At 51.7% G+C, this 16,643-nt stretch overlaps 1 protein-coding gene across 3 annotated transcripts in view; it reads right to left on the bottom strand.

Moving 5' to 3' along the window:
* CYRIB (CYFIP related Rac1 interactor B) overlaps nucleotides 1–16,643 on the bottom strand; it is a 152,941-nt gene that overhangs the window by 102,701 nt on the left and 33,597 nt on the right. For all 3 annotated transcript variants that reach the window (XM_063451055.1, XM_063451057.1, XM_063451060.1), the window contains exon 2: nucleotides 141–235. The gene's annotated coding sequence lies outside the window, so the exon portion shown is untranslated. The remainder of the gene's footprint in view (nucleotides 1–140; nucleotides 236–16,643) is intronic.

Below are 16,643 nucleotides of genomic sequence, written 5' to 3'. Positions count from 1 at the left end.
ACTCTGACCTTTGAAATTCACTGTACACTGTACACTTGCTCACAAATAAAACTGAGAGACTAATTTTTCTGTGTTATTGGCGTATAGTCCACATTTAGATAAAACAGTAATTGTTCTATACACACTGAGTTTCATCATACCTGCGGGGTTTTGGTGTTACAGATCACGGTTTAGGAAGGGTAATCCCACCCAGTATGGTGGCCAGTTCAGCAAAGTTTGGTTGTTCAGAAAATATCTGAGGAAGACAGATGTGATCATTATTAGAACAAATCGTATAACAGTTAGTTATTTGATAAATCATTATATCAAGCCTCTTCAACTGTTTATATTGACACCCTAATAGTGACAAAACCCCAAGAACTGACCGATACAATGACGGAGGTGTTATTTTGGACAATTCATAGCTTACACCGTTCTTTAATCCCAGAGTTAAGAGAACTTTACAACGGGGTCATCATGGACTAAATGTATCAAATGACAATAAATCACCATTATACAAATAATTCCCCATAGCCTAGCAGTTGTTGGCTGAAATATAGGTTATCATTAGACATTGCATGCTAATTAGAGATAAGCATTACTGGTGACTGGTGACTAGACATGGCCTCCTCCAGTAATGGTCCAATCCAATGCTCCTCATAGAAAGGCATGGGGTCCTGATGGACATGCGCGGCGAGCATCCGTGCGTCCTCATAGGAAAGCATTGTATTCAATTCTTTCCTATAGGAATCTGCGTCCCGAGATTGGTCGTGCAATGGAAGTACCTCTAATATCAGGATGCGACTCTAGACAGCCGCTAGAGGCGGAATTAAATCAGCAAACTAATTATCTACTAAATGGCAATGTTTTACATTGCGGGATTAAAATGACAGGATCACGTCAACCCAGACCACTTTATTGAGATCAAATGGTCTTTCGTGTCCCTTCAAGAGAAAGCAATTCATATGTTATGATTTAGAGGCACCCTGCATAACATTTCTTCTGTTACTCCAGAAATACAAATACCAATTATATATGCAGCTATTAATGTAAAATGAATACATGCCTTGTATCCTACAGAGAATGTTTTCTTATAAACTGATGATGTGTAAAATGCATATTAATATGGAAACAATGACATTTTCTCAGTTACTGCTGAATTAATTTATAATTATCAATGTAACTAAAAGTAAACAATGAATGTTAATAAACTGCACATTATCTACACAGTCTCTCTGCTACATTTGTGTAATCGCTTTGCAGGTACCAAAAAAAGACAGATACTTTTCTGTTATCTTTGCTTTCGCCAACACAACACAGACTGAAGTGCTGTTGGTATTAGGGTAAATTACTGACAAACCCCCCCCCCAAAGTTTATTTAGACCAATTGTATATTCAGTGGGACCTCGGTTTACAAATTTAATGCGTTCTCCGGGACGTTTCTTATTGCGAAACATTTGTAAACCGAAACACGGTTTCCCATAGGAATGCGTTGAAAACCAATTATTCCGTTCTGGAGGTCTGGAAAAAAGTCAAAATGAGCTGGCATGGAAAGCAACCCACAATGCAGAACACACAATAAAAGGCATGCAAATGACGAACCTCATCTCCCTACCTTTCCACAGCTTGAGAAATGCACCAAAAATCCCAAAACAACTGCAAACAATTTCCAGAATTGCTCCAAAACCTGATGCAAAAGCTGCTCCAACACCTCCACACTCAACGCCACCTGCTTCCCACAGTCTCCAGCATGCAAGGAACGGTGCTATAAACCTCCCAGGTGCAATGCATCCTGGGGAAACTTGCTTTGTATTGCGAAAAAAAATTGTAAACCGAGGCATTATTTTCAATGGATTTTCATTTGTAAACCGAAAATAAATTGCATGATTTTGCTATTACATGACAAAAAGTCATGATTTTATTAACGACACGGAGGCGAGTATTGCATAACCCTTTCTTTACTGTCCACCAATAGCAGCAAAGAATACAAATATAATGAAAAAATGAAGAACATACATTAACATAGGCCCCTCCCCGCTCAGATCCCGGTATATTAGGCAGCACTTCCCTTCCATATCCCTCTTTCTGAAGATGCGATCTTGTAACAATGTCCGAACAAGAACAGAGTCCAATAGTCCAAATTAGAGAGTCTCACAACAGGGAAGGCACGACCAGATGAGCTGTAGGACCAGAGATTGTCAGCGGGAAGAGTCCATTCAAGTTGGATAACAGCATGCCATCTTGTTGGATTAGGCTGTGAAAACATAAAGAAACAGGAGCCGAGAGGTTAAGATCGATAATTGCAACTATTGTCAGGTACCAACTGAGGAGAAAATTCCAAATGAATACAAACCCACATCCTAGGGTGATTAGTAAGCCTATCATAACATAAACCTATCCTTGAGACATGGCCCCACTTACCGTACCAAAATATTCGATGTGACTCGTTGCAACATACGAAAAATGGGTGGGGAGACATGAATAATAAACGTGGGTGGTACAATACTCGCCTCCGTGTCTTTAATAAAATCATGACTTTTCGTCATGTAACAGCAAAATCATGCAATTTTATAACAAGACACGGAGGCTCATATTGCAAGTTTAAAGCTGATTAACTACGGCCGTAAAAGAATGTGGGGCCGGGCGAAAGTAAAATTCACGGAAAGTAGATTCCCTAGACCAGTCGGCTGTCCTCATAATATCTTCCAGACGAGCCCCTGTGGTCATCATCGAGGATGCTGAGGCCCCCCGGACCGAATGGGCGCCGAAGATCGTGGTATCGATGCCTGCCTGATCCAATAACCATCGCACCCAGCATGACAATGTGGTGCTAGAGACCGGTCGGAAGGGTGGTCGAAAGGACAGGAACAGCTGTGGGGATACATGTGAACGATGACGTTTGGTACGATCTTCGTATTCGCGAAGGCAAGCCACGGGACATAATGCTGGAGAGGCAGGAAAAACAGGATAGGACACCGACTTGATAGAGGTTTTTGTCCGGCGACTGATGTTGAACGTGACCCTGTCCGGGGTGTATGACTTGGCATCGAAGTCCAGGGCTCTAACGTCCGAGACCCTCTTGCAGGATACGAGGCAGAGCAGGCAAACCAATTTGGCAGAAAGTTGCTTCAGGGAGAGCGCTGAGTTAGCGGGCCATGACGAGATAAAGGATAGTACAATGGACACATCCCATGACGTGGAGTAGCGAGGCCTGGGTGGTCGGGAGAATCGCGAGCCCCGGAGGAGCCGGCACACTAAGTGATGTTGACCCGCCGGGCATCCATCGAAAAACCTTGATGAATTGCCGAGATGGCTGACCTGTAAAGGTTGATAGTCCTGTAAGCCTTCCCCCGCCTCGAAGAGGGACGTAAAAAATTGCAGGACCATGGTTGCAGGGGCCGAAACGGGATCCGCGTCCCTAGCCATGCACCAGCCAGTCCAAGCTGACCCATAAGCTCGTCTAGTTCCTGGGGCCCATGCTTCCGCCAACAGGCGTCTAGTTGTGTCCGAAACTCCTTGGATTTCCCAGGGTCCCCGGAGATCCGCCATGCCAGGAGTGGGAGGGAGCCATCCAACCGGAGTGGATGACACCGTCCCATCGGGTCTAGCAGCAGATTGTGGCGTGATGGTAGTAGCCGTGGGTAGTACATCGTCATCTCGAGAATCTGGGGGAACCAAGACTGGGTTTCCCAGAATGGGGTCACCATGACTAATTCTGCCCTGTGTCTGCGGGTCTGGAGGAGGGAGCGTGGAATCATGGAAAATGGTGGAAAGGCATATAGGAGGTCCCCACTCCAGTCTTGCAGGAAGGCGTCTACTGCCTCCGCCATCGGGTCTGGTCTCCAGCTGAAGAATCGAGATAGCTGGGTGTTGAGTCGGGAAGCGAAGAGGTCGATAGAAAAGGGACCCCAGAGAGATGATAAACTGGAGAACGCCTCAGTGTCCAACTTCCAGTCGCTGGAGTCTGAGAGATAACGTGACCCCCAGTCCGCTTGGACGTTGTGCAGACCAGGTAGATACTCCGCGTGGACCATCAGGTTCCGTTCCAGGCAGAATTCCCAAAAGTCCTTCGCCAGGGTGGCCAACACTGCTGATTGTGTACCCCCCAGGTGGTTGACATATCTCACCGCTGAGACGTTGTCCATGCGTAGACGGATGCAAGTTAGGGCTCTGTCCCTCGCGAAGCTGCGGATGGCGAAGGAGCCTGCCAGAAGTTCCAGTGCGTTGATGTATAGCCGTGACTCGGCTGCCGACCAACGACCTCCTGTAGAAATCCCGTCGCAATGGGCCCCCCATCCGTGGAGGCTTGCATCGGAATCGATTGTGAATTCCGGTTGCGGGCCGGAGATCGCCTTGCCGTTCCATGCGGACAGGTTGAGAATCCACCAACGCAGTTCATCTTTCGTTTCAGTGTCCAGTGACACCTGGTCTGCGTAAGATGCACCGGTTCTCAGGTGTGCGATCTTCAGGCGTTGCAGTGCCCGGTAGTGGAATGGGCCCGGGAACACTGCCTGTATAGATGAGGCCAGTAGGCCAATGAGCCGTGCCAGCTGTTGCAGGGTGAGTTTGGGCCGTACTAGGGCTCAGAGTCGCCTCCCTTGAGTCCACGAGGAATCCTAAGAATTCCATCCGCGTGGCGGGGGTTAGGCATGACTTTTCCCAATTGATAACGAAGCCCAAGCGGGAAAGGAGGTCTATGGCCAGCCGTAGGTGGGCAAGGAGAGTGGAGCGATCTTGAGCCATAAGGAGTATGTCGTCTAAGTATACGATTAGACGAACTCCCCGGCTGCGTAGCCATGCCATCACAGGACGTAGTAGCTTTGTGAAGCACCACGGTGCTGAGGAGAGGCCGAAGGGTAGGCATGTAAACCGCCAAGTCTCGCGTTGCCATTGGAAGCGTAGGAGGTCTCGGGAGTCCGAGGCAATCGGCACCGTCAGGTATGCATCCTTGAGGTCTAGCTTTGCTAGCCAGTCTCCGTGAAGGAGAAGGTCCCGTAATAGGTGAATACCTTCCATTTTGAAATGGCGGTATCGGACTATGGCATTGAGGGGGCGCAGATTTATGACAGGCCTCAATTGTCCGCCTTTCTTTTCCACTAGGAAAATATTGCTTATGACCCCTGTGGGTTCAGGAGGTGCTTTTTCTATAGCCCCTTTGGTAAGAAGGGTGGAAAGCTCCATGTCGATCCGTCTGCGATCCTGGAGTGAAAAGCAGATCGGTCGAGGAGGGGGAATGTGTACGAAGTTCTATGTGAAACCCTCGAATGGTAGTCAGTACCCAGGGGTCTGAGGTAATTTGTGAGTCTGCCCCCTACATAAACATGAGAAAAAACATGAGGCTTGAGGTAACTCACCGTAGGGTCGTCTCGAACCAGATTGTCCTCGGAAGCCTCTAGATCGCCACGGGCGTCCTCGAGATGGGAAGAAGGAGGGGCGGGTGTTAGCCTCCTGGTATTGGGAGCGTTGGTGAAAGGAGCCTCGTCCCGTGCCACGGGATTGGAAATAGTTCCGGACGGACAGACGGCTCCTGGATCTGCCGGCCCTGGTAGAGACCCGTCCCTGGAAAACTCGCCTCATAGAGGATTGAGCCTTATCCAGGGCAGTAAATGCCCCAACAAAACGCCCCAGGTCTTTTATAAAGGAATCGCCGAAGAGGAGGCCTTGGGCGTCCTTACCGGCTTCTGTTAGGGCGAGGTTAGCCAATTTGGGCTCTATCTTAAAATAAGAGAGCCTTACGTCTCTCAATTGATAATGAGGTGTTAACATTCCCTGCAATACAGATTGCTCTCTGGACCCAACCACGGAGGTCTTCAGGGTCAACCATGCGGTTTTCCGCTCTGGCGTCTTCCGCCAAATAAAATAGTTTAGCCAATGGGCCAAATATGTCCAGGTGTTTATCCTGGCAGGATTTTTTTTTTTTATAAATTCTTTATTTTCAAAGGTGCATATTTAGGCTTACATACAGATCATGACATGGTGGTACATAAATTAAAGCCGGTTTCCTAACACTGTCTCGTTGTTCATGGTAGTGTTGCTGTTGCTAGTTGCTGAGCCTAAACAGTTCACAAGTTTATCCCATGTCCAATCTGATTGATTTGTGTACATTATCCTTTTAACCGGGTAGGGGTGAACTGGGGTACTTGGACCCGGGGTCTATGAGCTTCTCTTGTTGGCAGTATCTCTTCCCGTTTCTGTTGGGGTTGTGGGGGAAGGGGGTACCATAGAGGAAGAGGGAGAGAAAGGAGAGGGAGAAGAGAAAAGGAAAAAAAAAAAAAAAAGAGGGGAAGAGGGGGGGGGGGGGAGAGAAGCCAGGGTCAGTGGTTGTTGTGGTGCGCTTGGCTGTCCGCCTAAGCGTGTCGGTGGTGGGGGGGGGGGTATTCTCACTGTTTGCCTCTTCCTTGGTTGTGTGTGGGGGTGTTTGAATGTGTAGTCGGGGGGGGCCTAGGGTGGAGGCCTAGTGTCTTCGGGGTTCATCCCGTCGTTGTGCGGTGCAGGATCCCGCCTCTGGCCTCGGTATCTGGTCTTTGTGGACCATTGCCATGCCTGTTGTAATGGTTGGGGCCGTGGAGCTGTGCCGTGTTGGGTCCTACCTGTCTGGTGCTTTGGCTCTGGGCGGGTGTTCGTCTTGGTTGGGATTCCCATTTTCGTCCCGTGGGGTGGCAGTAGTTCGGTTGTTGTGGTCAGGGGCGGGTATGGGATCTGTCCCGGGGTGCCCCCTTTCTTTCCTGGGCTTCCTCCTCCTCTAACAACTGGGGAGACCTGTGGTGGGGTCGTGGGTATTGTCCCCCCCGGCCGCCCGCGCCCGTCTGGGCCCCCCCCTGGTCTCTGAGCTGGATGTAGCGGAAATGGTCCGCAGTTGTAAGTGTTTCGCTGTCCGGCAGGTCTTTGTAGTCTATGATTTTCCCTTGTTGATATAGGTGTAGGAGTCTGGAGATGTCCCTCTGGTCAAACGCGCGGAAGTGTTTTGCCACCATCCCTGGTGGGAAGAGTTTGTTCCGGTATATTGGTGTTACCGGGGAGTTGAAAGAGGACAGTTCGTATTTAAGGTTGAGTTTATCCCACAGCGCTAGCGTGTGAGTGATTGCCGGAGAGGTGGGCGGTGGGAGCGGGCGATGCACGGGGGGCACCCACATATATGATGATGGTAGATCCCATCCCATGACATCATGCTCCAGGTCCACCCATCGCTTCGTGCTCGGGGCGGCGTGCCAATGTTGGACGTGGGCCAATTGTGCCGCATTATAGTATTGTTGGAAGTTGGGTAGTCCGAGGCCTCCGCTGGTTTTGGGGACATACATGGTCGATCTACGAATGCGTGGTCGTTTGCCCCTCCAGACAAATTTGTCAATAGCTGCTTGAAGGTCTGTAAAATCTTTCTTCTGTATGGGGATGGGTAGTGAAAGAGATACAGGAAGCGTGGTAGTAAATTCATTTTAATGGTTGTGACTCTACCAATCCATGAGATCCCTAATTTGTCCCAGCGTTGGAGGTCCTGGTGAGCTGCTGTTAGAAGTGGTTTGTAATTGAGGTCGTAGGTATCTTCCAAGCGTGGGGGCAATCGAGTGCCCAGGTATGTGAGATGAGACGTAGAGATTTAGAAGGGAAACGATTTGCGTAGGAGTTGGATTTGTTGCAATTCCATTGCCATTGGTATGAGAACTGATTTTGTCTGATTGATTTTGTACCCGGAGAAGCTGGAGTATTCGGCTATTACTTCGAGCGTGGCGTGTAGGGACGGTATCGGGTCCGCGAGGGACAAAAGGACATCGTCCGCATATGCCGCCACTGCGTATTTTTCATTTCTAATTTGGATGCCTTTTATGTTCGGGCGGGTGCGTATGGCCTGTAGAAGTGGCTCCAGGGAGATTGCAAAGATTAAGGGTGAGAGGGGGCAGCCCTGTCTGGTCCCGTTCTGTATGGTGAAGGTTCGGGCCTCGATGTTGGGTAGAAGAAGTTTCCCTGTGGGGCGATTGTAAATTGCTTCTAGGGCGTTCATGAAGCCAGCCGGGAATTTGAGTTGTGTGAGTATTTGGAACATGTATGGCCAGAGAAGGCGATCGAACGCCTTCTCTGCGTCCAGCGAGAGCATGACCGCCGGGATGTTCCGATTCTGGGTGTACCAGATTGTGTTGAAGGCTCTTCTGGTGTTGTCCGATGCCTGTCGCTTCGGAATGAAGCCGACCTGGTCGGGATGTATCAACTGGGGGAGGAAGGTGTTGAGACGGTTGGCCAGGGCTTTGGTAAGGATTTTCAGATCTGTGTTTAGAAGTGATATGGGCCGGTAGTGGCCGGGTTCTAACTGTTCTTTGCCTGGTTTGGGCAGGAGGCATATGTCGGCAGCGAGCATGTCCGGGGGGAGCCGATTACCTTGGAGGATAGAGTTAAAAGTTTTGCACAGGTGTGGTATGAGCGTTGCCTGGAATGTTTTATAGTAAAGTGCGGTGAAGCCGTCCGGTCCTGGGCTTTTCAGTGGCTTCAGCGTTTTGAGGACCTGGGCAAGTTCCTCGCCCTCCATGGGTGCTTCCATCAGTGCCTGTGCCTGTGTGGATAGGGTGGGCAGGTTGAGCGGTTGTAAGAAAGATGAAATTCGTTCTCTTTGGGACCCGTCCCCTGTTGAGGGGTTGGCATGGTTGTATAGTTTCGTGTAATATCGCAGGAATTCTTGCGCTATCGTGTCTGGGTCCTTCGTGAGCTCCCCCGTGCTGGTTCTAATTTTGGCAATTCGTTTGTTGTCCTGTCGTTTTTTGAGGCAATTAGCCAGGAGGGAGTCTGCTTTGTTCCCCTTTTCGTAAAAGCGTTGTTTGGCCCACATAAGGTTTCGTGCTACGTCTGCTGAGGATAGCCGCCGGAGGTGCTCTCTTATGGTGGTAAGTTCCTGTAACACTTTATCAGAGGGGTTTTGTTTGTGCAACGTTTCGAGCTTAGTTAGGTTAGCCAATGCTTCTGTGAGGTCCTGGAGGCGTCGTTTTTTGTGGGTCGTGGCGATTGCTATCAGGTGGCCTCGGATTGTCGCTTTGTGCGCTGCCCATACTGTTGCCGGGGCCATGTCTTCGGTTGTATTTATCTCGAAATAGGTTTTGAGGTGGTCGGTTATGGTATGTACTGTTTCTTTGTCCCGGAGGATCCACGGATTGAGTCGCCAGCGCCACGGACAGGATAGCCGTGGGATTTGAAGGTCCAGCGTGATCTCCACATGGTCCGACCACGTTATGTTGCCAATTTGTGAGTGGGTGGTCCAGGGCTGGATCACCTGCGAGACCAGGAAGCAGTCGATACGGGAGTATGACCGGTGTGAGTGGGAGTAGAAGGTGAAATCTTTATCTGCCGGGTGGTGAGCTCTCCAAACGTCCAGGAGCGTGGTCTCGTGGAGGAAGTTGGCATATAACTTGTCATTCCTCGTTGGGGCCGGTATTGTGTTATCACGCGCTCTTCGGTCTATGGCGGGTGTGTGTGTCGCGTTGAAATCCCCCCCTATGATGAGGTGTTTGGCCGAGATGCTGCTGAGTCGGGACTTGAAGGTGCTCCAGAAGGTGGGGTCCGGCATGGCCGGTGCATAGAGGGAGCATACAGCGAGTGGGGTTGTACCCATGTGTCCTGTGAGGATCAGATATCGCCCGTCAGGATCTGGATACGTGTGTATATCTTCCAAAGGGCAGGAGTTGCGCAACAGGATTGCGACTCCTTTTTTCTTTGGGTCCGGTGAGTTAGCTAAAAAGTGTCGTTTGAAGCGTCTATTGGTTAGGGGGAAACGTTTCCGGTCCGTGAAGTGAGTTTCCTGGAGTAGAATTATATCTGCCCCCGTGCGGTTGGCCCATCGTAATAACCCGTGTCTCTTGCCTGGGGAGTGTAGCCCCTTCACATTGAGGGAGGTTAGGCGAATCTTCGTGGAAGGTGGCGCCATGACCCGCACTGCGCCCTCGGTGGTGGCGGGTTGGAGGTAGGGAGGGGTTGTGGGTTGTGGGGGGACCCCGGAGCGCGCGGCGGGCCGGGGGGCTGTCGCTGTAATTGGGGCGGGGGGTAACTGGGCTTATCAATCTGGCCAGTCGTCTGGTTGGCGGGAGGGCTTGGTCTCCTATCCGCTTAGTGGGATTAGAAGGTGCAAGTCCTGAGGGAGGGTTTTGGCGGGTCGTGGCAGTTCCTGCTTTCGGCCTGCCTAGTACGGGGCTGTGTTGGCTGAGCTCTGAATGAGGACTAGGGGAGTGGTGCGGGGTTGTGTGTGAGTCCATGGTATCCGTGGCTGCCCTGAGTGGTGGGGATAGCGTGCTCGGGGGCGATAGCCCCTCGTCCTTGCCGTGGTGGGTGTCCCCGCCTAAGGTCCTGTGATGCCCGTGTTGTAGCTGTTGGTGCCTCTGCATTTATTGGTAGCGTAGTGGGTTATAATGTGTGGGGGGGTGTTGTTCGGGGTAGCTCGGTACCCGGTGTCTTCCTGTGTTTCTTGTTTTATGGGGAGGGAGGGGAGCACGGGTAGGGAGGAAAAGGTTGTGGCCTGTGGCCATAGTAGCTGGCCAACTGCTCTTCCCTAAGGTTTGGAAGGTGTTGGCGCCTCTTGTGGTGGTGCTGAGCTTAGAGGCCTGTCAGTGACAACTTTTCAACATAGTTTATGCAACATTTTCATAACATCATTAAAACATATTAGTTGTAGCTTTGGTAATATAAACAAGCAAACAAAGAACCTGGTCATTGCAATAATAAGCCTTGTAATATGCATGAGCAACCATCTCGTCACCTGATGTGTTGTGTGGTTTCCTGCATGTGCCATGTGGTGTTGGGTGGTACTGAGGTGCCTGTGGCATGACGTGGTGTTCGTCCGGCCCCGCCGTGTTTGTTTTCGTGTGTGTATGTCAGCGGTGTTCTGCTACTGTTTGGGTTTGTTGTTTTGTGGTTCCCTTTGTCGGTCACCTGCCGTATTGATATCTGGGCTGAGGGTGCTGGTCAGTTAGCGTGGGTGCTAGGTTTGGTGTGTGCGTCTAGGTTGCTTTAGCAGTCTTGCCCCCTGCGTGGTGTTCCTGGTCTGTTGCTGGCGTCAAGCGCCTCGTCTCGCTGGTGGCCATGCGTGGGTAGGGCCTGAGCTCCCCATCTGTGTGTCTCCCCATGTGTTGTCACCCGGGTCCCGTATTGTCCTGTCGTGGTCTCTCTGGTTGGAGGTCAGGGGCCCCTAGTGGTGTCTTGTTGGGACGGCGGCTGTGGTTGTGGGTTCCGCCGGTGGTTGTCTGGGCTCCCCCGTCTAGGTGCTCCAGGTCCCTTGTCGTGTGTGCCCGTCTGGTGGGGGTGGGGGTGTAGCGGGTGTTAGTTTGGCCCATCAGCTGGTCTCTCGGTCGTGCTGTCCGGGGGGGGGGGTCGTGGTGTGTGTCTCCGGCCTTGTTGAGCCTGGGTGCCCATCCCGGAGCCGTCTGGTGACTCCGGTCTGCTGGCCCCCTTAAGACGTGCCTGTGGGTACCGCGTGAGCGGCTGGGTGGGTGTGTCCGGTCAGCTGGTGTCTGGGCTGGGCCCGTCTCTACGGGTTCCGTGGGTTGCATAGCGGGGGCCCCTGCTCTACGGTCCAGGGGGTAGTGGGCTATAGTGGCCGTCCGGTCCCTTCCGTCTGGTTGTAGCCCCCCGGGGAGCCTAGCTGTCTCGATGCCCATTGTGCTCCGTGAGGGGGGTCCCCTAGTCACCCAGTTGCCTTCCGTGTGTTCCCCTGGTGGTAGGGGCCTGTCCATACTCCGGTGTTGTGGCGTCAGTGTTTCCCCCCAAGGTCTGGGTCTGTCTGGCGCGGCCAGAGGTGTTTGGTGACAGCTGACCGAGCCTGCGGAAGGGTGCTGGGCTCCCCTGTCGGGTGTGGGTGGCTGCCCCGGCTGTGGGGGGCCTGGCGTGGGGTCCCTCGTCTCCCGGTGCATGTGTGGCCTTGTTCACCCAGTATGCTTTGGCCCCTGTGAGCCTGTTCGTCCCCCCCCATCCGCCCACCCGCTCCACATGCACTCCCGCCTCCCCCCCCCCCCCCCCCAGAGAGTTCAATTACTGTCCCTGGTGTCTTGCATGTATGTATGTATGTCTGCCCAGTTATACTTGCAGCCCAGAGTCCAGTGTCCGTCTATGAAGGGCTTCAGAGGAAGCTGTCCATGTGGGTGCCTGGTCGTCTGTTGCTGACTTGAGCTTCAGGGGGCTGCGAGTGGGCAAAATGAGTGCGGTCTTCGTCGTGGCATCAGCTTCTGTATCCCAAGGGTGGCCACTGATGGCGGCTCTTTTGTGCCACGTGGGGCCGGCCTGTGTAGGTGGGTGGTTCAAGTCCTGGTGTCCGGTTGGTGCTCATGCTGCGTCTGTGGCCTGGTTCCTAGGTGCGTGCGATGGCAGGCCTCAGCTGCTCTGCGTGGTCGTGGGATCCATCCCGGCGTCTGGGCGGCAGATTGCGGATGGCTGCTGGTAGTGGTGCTGGGGGGCCTGAGGCCAGGTTGAGTGGCTCTGGGAGCTGTGGCAGGCCTAAGTGTTCCAGGAGGGCAGGGGCTTCTGCGGCGTGTGAGATTGAGTGGAACCTGCCTTCCCTGCGTACGATAAGTTTAAACGGGTGGCCCCAAGCATACCTGAGGCCATGCTGAGTGAGGTGCTGCGTGAGGGGGCGCAGGTCTCGGCGCCTTTTCAGGGTGGTTGGCGCCAGGTCTTGATATAGCTGGACCTGGATGCCTTCCACCTCTATGGGAGTGTCTCTGGCGGCCCTCATTATGCGCTCCTTGACATGATAGAAATGGAGCCTCACGATCACGTCCCTTGGGGTGGCAGTGTTGTTGCTGGGGGCTCTCAGTGCCCTGTGTGCGCGATCCATTAGCAGATCTGCATTGGAGGCTTCAGGCAAAAGGTTCCTGAATACGTCTGTGAGGGTGTCAGTCAGGAGCTCAGTGGAGACTGTCTCTGGTATGCCTCTCACCCTTATGTTGTTTCTCCTTGTCCTGTTGTTTAAATCCTCATTCGATTCTTCCAGGGAACGCAGCTGTTCGCGGAGGTCCTGCAGCTCTTCTCCATGCGCCTGCACAGTCTCCATAGCCTCCGCCATCTTGGTCTCTGTGGCCTGTGTGCGGGCAGTTAGATCCGCCATTCCCGCCATGATTGGGCCCAGCTTCTTTTCCAGCTCCTCTGCTACTGACCTCCGGAAGTCGGCGAGAAACCCTCGCATGTCCCGCCGGGTTAGTGGTGCCTCTGCCCGGTCCGGGATTGCCTGACTGCTCATCTCAGAGTCAGAGTCCATTGGTGAGTGCTCTAAAGATGGCGCCTGGGCCTTCTCGGCCTTTTGCCGGAAGATCGGCGCCACCGCGGATCCTCGCGATTTTCTGTTTCCTCCCATTGGGGGGTGAGTGAGGATGGTGAGGTGGGTGTCCGGGGTATTTTTTAGGGGGGTTTGGGGGCTCAGGTGCTCTCGATGGCGTGTGATTGCCGTGAGGCCTTGGCAGAGCTCGGGGATTATGCCGCCATTTCCCTGCTCGGTCAGGCTCCACCTCTCCTGGCAGGATTTTAAGGCGGATTCGAGCCCTTTACGAGGATTCCAGCCTAGCTTGGTAAGGAATTGGGTCATCTTGGGGTCTACCTCGGGAGTGTTGCAAACTTTGTTAGGCACAACAGGCCTTGGACACTCTGCCCTCAATTTGTTGCGTGCCGCTTTACTAAGTGGGTGTCGCACCCACTTCTCCAAATATGTGGCAACATGGTCGGCCGGGAGCCACTCTGCCGATCTTGGATGGTGTAAATCAGTGGTAGTCAACCTTTTTTTACCTACCGCCCACTAATGCATCTTTTTGGTTGAAAAAATGTCCTTACCGCCCACCAGTTTTCGCGCAAATGCAGAATATTTTTTAGAAAGGAGGCTGTTTTACAAAAAATAAATGTACGTACACTTATCTTTTTATTTCTACTTAATGCAGGTTTATAAGGTTTTTAACTTTATAAAGTTTAATGAGAAAACAATAAAGTAAATTGAAATTACCTTTCCTAGTGATTAATGAGATCCTTGAGGTTGATGCTGCGAGACTAAATATTTGATATCTGGTTCGATTTTCGTAAGGAACAAACGAAGGTCTCTTTCAGTGATATTCAGACGACTTCTCTGTTTGCGCATAATATGATTTCTCATTTGTGCGTCAGCTCATCTCCTCTCCCTCCTCAATTCCCCTCCCCAACTTTTTTTTCCCCTTTTTTCTATTTTTTAACCTTCCTTGTAGCAATGCCCAGTAGGAAGGCTGAGCTAGGTAGCCCACTTACTATATAGTCCACTATAACAGACAGACACACGACACATACACACATACACACATACACACACACGACACATACACACACACGACACATACACGACACATACACACACATACACACACACGACACATACACACACACATACACACACACGACACATACACACACACGACACATACACACATACACACACACACGACACATACACACACACACACGACACATACACACATACACATATACACACACACACGACACATACATACATACACGACACATACACACATACACGACACATATACATACACGATACATACACGACACACACATACACGACACATACACACACAACACATACATACACACACACACACGACAGACACACATACACAAATACAGACACATACAGACACACATACACAAATTCAGACACATACATACACAAATTCAGACACATACATACACAAATACAGACACATACAGACACACACGACACATACAGACACACACGACACATACAGACACACACTACACACATACATACACACATACATACATACATACATACACACACACACACACACACACACACATACCAACAGACAGACACACATATATACAGACACACACAAGACATACATACAAAGACACACACACACACACACACACAAGACATACATACAAAGACACACACACACACATTATATTTAAGTCACCCTCCTGTTTCCTACCTTTTAGATTCAGGAGGGTGACTTTCCCTGGGGTCCAGTGGTGGCTCAGGTGGATGGGAGTCAAAGTTCCCACTCTGACTCCCTGGTGTTCCTCCCGCGCGGCTCTCAGGGTTAGCTGGGAGGAGTGACCGGGGAATCACTTCCTCCCAGCTCTGGGATGTCATCACAGGGGGCCCGGTCGCGCTGTTAAAGCGCCCAGCGCTGACCGGGCCCCCTCACAATCCACATCCATCGGGTGGCCCTGACAGCATGGGCCACCCGATGAACCCCTCCATATGCGGCCCCGGCGGTTTGCCGCGCGGGCTGGGGCCGCAAATTGTCACGGCGGTACCCAGTCGCAGGGGTACCGCCGGCTCGCACCGGCCCGCCCGTCCGCCCGGTCGTCAGGTCGTCAAAACCTGGAAATCCCTACCGCCCACCTGAAATCCTAAAACGCCCACTAGTGGGCGGTAGGGACCAGGTTGACGACCCATGGTGTAAATCATCCGGGTCGAAGAGTGGAACGCCCGACGGGTCCACAAGGGCGGACTCCGCGGTCGCGGAGTTCCCTCTGCCCAGGCAGACGTCTCTGCCTGGGCAGAGGTAAGGAGGTCAAAACCTGTATGAGCGGCATCCGCTTCAGAGTCGCTGTCAGACTCAATCCTAGCCTCCTCACTTGACCCGATTTCTGAGTCGGAGTCGCTCTCTACCTGTGCTCTGGCACATTTCCATAGCCGCGCCCGTTCTGCCTGGCGCGGAAAGGCTCTCTTGCGTGGTTGTGACACGCTTTCAGGGGCGACCGAAGGTATGCCAGTCATGATGTTTCTGGAGGCAGAGGGACATCTAGATTTGTGGGTAGCTTTCCTGGGTATATCTCCCGGTGGGTCCACAGGATGATGCGGCTGAGGCGTCGTGTAGCGCTCGTCCAAAGGACGTGGCTGGAGGGCCTGGGAAATGGTGTGGGAGAGAGTAGAGGACATGGACCCCATGGCTGCCATAATGGCGTCTGTCACTGAGCGCTGTAGCGCTAAGAACTGAGTCCCATCTGAGTGGGTAGTTCTGTCGGAGCGAGCAGGTGAATTACCTGAGGTGACAGGGGCTTCTCCCCTGTTGAGTGGGGCATCAGACTCCCCAGAGGGAGGTGAACCAGAATTTAGTCTGGGTTTAGGCATTTTAGATAGAGTGAGTATAGCTAGTGAATCAATAATAAATCTCAGGAAAACTGTCAAGGAACAGTTTTGGATTAGTCACCCAAAGTACTAACAAGCAAAAGAAAAACGATCTCACCAGGGCCCAGACCAGTGCACACTCTGACAGGGAATAGGGAAGAAGACAGGAAGTTAAAAAATGGCCGCCGAGAATCTCGCGAGATTCGCGGCAAAAAATGAAGTAAGGTGAATAAAAAGAAAAAAACGAACGTTCGGTTAAAAGAGGTGAATTAAATGAATACAAGGTGAGTATAGGACAAAATACAAAACTGACGAATGGGCCGTTCGCGAGAAACAGGCGAACGCGGCAAACAGCCGAATGGCCCTAACTGCCGAACGGTGTGTGTGCACTATGAAAAAGACAGCTTGAGAAAAATGTGCGCAAAATGGCGCCGATGCGGGAAAAGCAATGAAGAAAGTAAAACGGAGAGTAAGAGAAAATAAAGGGGGTCTGGACACAATAGCAACTACCAAGTATGCAGAGAGGAAAACAATTAAAGCAAGAAGCAAGAAGGTAAATCAGAACAGA

Source organism: Pelobates fuscus, chromosome 4 (assembly GCF_036172605.1).
Source record: "Pelobates fuscus isolate aPelFus1 chromosome 4, aPelFus1.pri, whole genome shotgun sequence".
In the NCBI taxonomy this organism is placed as follows: domain Eukaryota; kingdom Metazoa; phylum Chordata; class Amphibia; order Anura; family Pelobatidae; genus Pelobates; species Pelobates fuscus.
This window is presented reverse-complemented; position numbering and strand designations above follow the sequence as displayed.